The sequence below is a fragment of the Cnephaeus nilssonii genome, assembly GCF_951640355.1.
Source record: "Cnephaeus nilssonii genome assembly, chromosome: 2".
NCBI classification, from domain to species: Eukaryota; Metazoa; Chordata; class Mammalia; order Chiroptera; family Vespertilionidae; genus Cnephaeus; species Cnephaeus nilssonii.
This window is the reverse complement of record NC_137073.1, coordinates 23,739,457-23,742,256: the sequence shown is the minus strand read 5'-3', so window position 1 is coordinate 23,742,256 and position 2,800 is coordinate 23,739,457. Positions and strand designations below refer to the sequence as shown.

The window sequence follows — 2,800 nt, the reverse complement described above, 5'->3', positions numbered from 1 at the left end:
AAATATTGAGCTGTATTGAAATTGGCATTTGAACTTGAAATGGGCTTAGACTGGAAGAGTCTGCACAACACAGTGTTAGGGGTCCCATTCACTATGTTGTAAAGACTATGTCACAAATGGCCTCACAAAAACTGTGTCACAAATGGCCTCACAAAGACTGGGTCACAATATGCAAGCCCTAATAACCTCCATCTCTATTCCTCTGGCTATTGTTGTCTAATCAAGAAAAAAACATTTCTCTCTGTGACCCATTTTTCTTCCTGATGTCTATCCTCCAAAATCTCGAGTTGCTATCTAAAGTTAATTAGAATCGAATACTATAGAATCACCAATACCACTCTTGTAAGTACCTGCCTCCTCAAATGAGTGTTTCCATCTTAATGCAAATAGACTTCCAACCGAGAACATACATTTTCTTTTCTTTCTCAATGCCTTTACTTTTAAACATGAGGGGGAAATCTTATAGGTATACATGAAAAAGACAGACAGATCACAGGTAAAATAGAAGAAAATCTAACCAGAAAGCTTTAACATGTATGACATGTTACAGGGCTGAAAAGAATGTTAATTAGTATTCCTCTCCTTTTTCACCCTCTCTTTCAACAGAATTTACACCAAACTCCTCATAATTCTTCTCAAGGGCAGTCGTGTGCCCACAGGCCTCAGAAAACTCTCCTTCTTCCATGCCCTCACCCACGTACCAGTGAACAAAAGCATGCTTGGTGTACATCAAGTCAAACTTGTGATCCAGGCGAGCGCAGGCCTCATCAACAGCTGTGGTGTTGCTCAGCATGCACACGACTCGCTATACTTTGTCTAGGTCTCCACCAGCTACCATAGTGGGAGGCTGGTAATTAATGCCAACTTTGAAGCCACTGGGCAGCAGTCCATAAACTGGATGCTGCACTTGATCAGGATGGTAGCAATGGCAGCACTGACATCTTTAGAAACCACGTCATCATGGTGCAACAGGCAGCAAGCCATGTATTTACCATGGCAAGGGTTACATTTCAACATCTGGTTGACTGGTTCCAAGCATGCATTGGTGATTTCTGCTACAGTAAGCTGTTCATGGTAGGCTTTCTCAGGAAAGATGACAGGGGCACATGTGGCCACAGGGAAGTGGATGTGGGGATAGGGCAGGCGTCCTCAAACTACGGCCCGCGGGCCACATGTGGGTGTTTTTGCCATTTTGTTTTTTTACTTCAAAATAAGATATGTGCAGTGTGCATAGGAATTTGTTCATAGTTTTTTTTAAACTATAGTCCGGCCCTCCAACGGTCTGAGGGACAGTGAACTGGCCCCCTGTTTAAAAAGTTTGAGGACCCCTGGGATAGGGCACCAGGTTGGTCTGGAATTCAGTCAGATCAGCATTCAGGGCTCTAGCTAACCTGAGGGAAGCATTGATGGAGGACACAATCAGGTTAATAAGGTTAGTGTGGGTTGGGCACTCAATATCATACATGGCCTCTCTCATTGTCAACCATGAAGGCACAATCAGAGTATCCGGGGGTGGTGTGGGTGATAAGGATAGAGTTGTTAGGATCAACCACCGCTGGGAAAACCTAGGGTGCTGGGTAGATGGAGAACTCCAGCTTGGACTTCTTGCCATAATCGACAGAGAGCCATCCCATCAGCAGGGAAGTGAATCCAGGACTAGTTCCCCCACCAAAGCTGTGGAAAATCAAGTAGCCCTGAAGACCTATGCACTGGTCAGCCAGCTTCCAAATTTGGTCAAAGACCTTCTTGCCAATGGTGTAGTGTCCACAGGCATAGTTATTGGCAGCATCTTCCTTGCATATGATGAGCTGTTCAGGGTGGAAGAGCTGGCGGTAGGTACCAATGCGAACTTCATCAATGACCCTGGATTCCAGGTCTACAAACACTGCCCTGGGCACATGCTTGCCAGCACCTATCTCACTGAAGAAGTCATCTCCTTCCCCAGTGGTCTTGTCACTTGGCATCTGACCAGCAGGCTGGATGCCATGATCCAGGCAGTAGAGCTCCCAGCAGGCACTGCCCATCTGGACACCAGTCTTGCCAACATGGATGGAGAAGCACTCACGCATGGCTGAGGGTGAGCAGGTGCAGGCAACACTGGATTAGACATTGGGTCTGGGTTACTATCCCCAACAACCTAAAAGTCAAGGTAAGTAACCCACTCAAGAACATATATTTTCAACAAAACAGCTTAGAATTTATATAGTTTATACTTAATAATTTAGGATTTTTCTATACCTCAAGATCATCTTTTTGAATATAAAGGAATACAATCCTCTAAGTAGAGGGCAGGTATAAGTTTAAAATTTAACTAGCTAAACAGAAATGTATGGGGAGATTTTCTTTTAGAATGTTTGTTTAATTTTTTTTACGTGCCTCTGTCCTAAAAGTAAAAAGTAAGGCATGGAGTCCAGTTAGTTAAAGATTTCATCTATTTTGGTACATAGAAATGGAAATTTCATTATAATTTGCAGGGGAAAGTGAGGAAGAGAGAAGTCATGCATGTAGGATGTTCTCCCTCACTTTCCCTATACCTGTGGCAGGCATCACTAATCAATTTCAGCATTCCTTTCCTCGGAGGCTGGCAGAGACACATAATCCTTTTTAAGGGAGCACTTCAAGCAGAATTAATCCAAGAAGTGAAACACACTCGCTATTTCAGATTGAGAAAGTACCAAGAAATTTTTAGGCAAAAGGTCATTTCTTATTTTTCTCTATTGGATGAGCATATATTCCAGTTGATACTAAAGATGGTCCTAACAATACTGAATGCCACTATGAAACTCAAATGCTTCCCTCC

General features: G+C 43.4%; 1 pseudogene across 1 annotated transcript; it reads right to left on the bottom strand.

Annotated features, from left to right (window-relative positions):
• Window positions 1–568: 568 nt before the first annotated feature.
• On the bottom strand, window positions 569–2,069 carry LOC307113671 (tubulin alpha-1B chain-like; annotated as a pseudogene). The gene is made up of 2 exons: window positions 1,343–2,069; window positions 569–1,143 (listed from the first exon to the last, which is right to left on the bottom strand). The product of its transcript is annotated as a tubulin alpha-1B chain-like (transcript).
• Window positions 2,070–2,800: the final 731 nt, after the last annotated feature.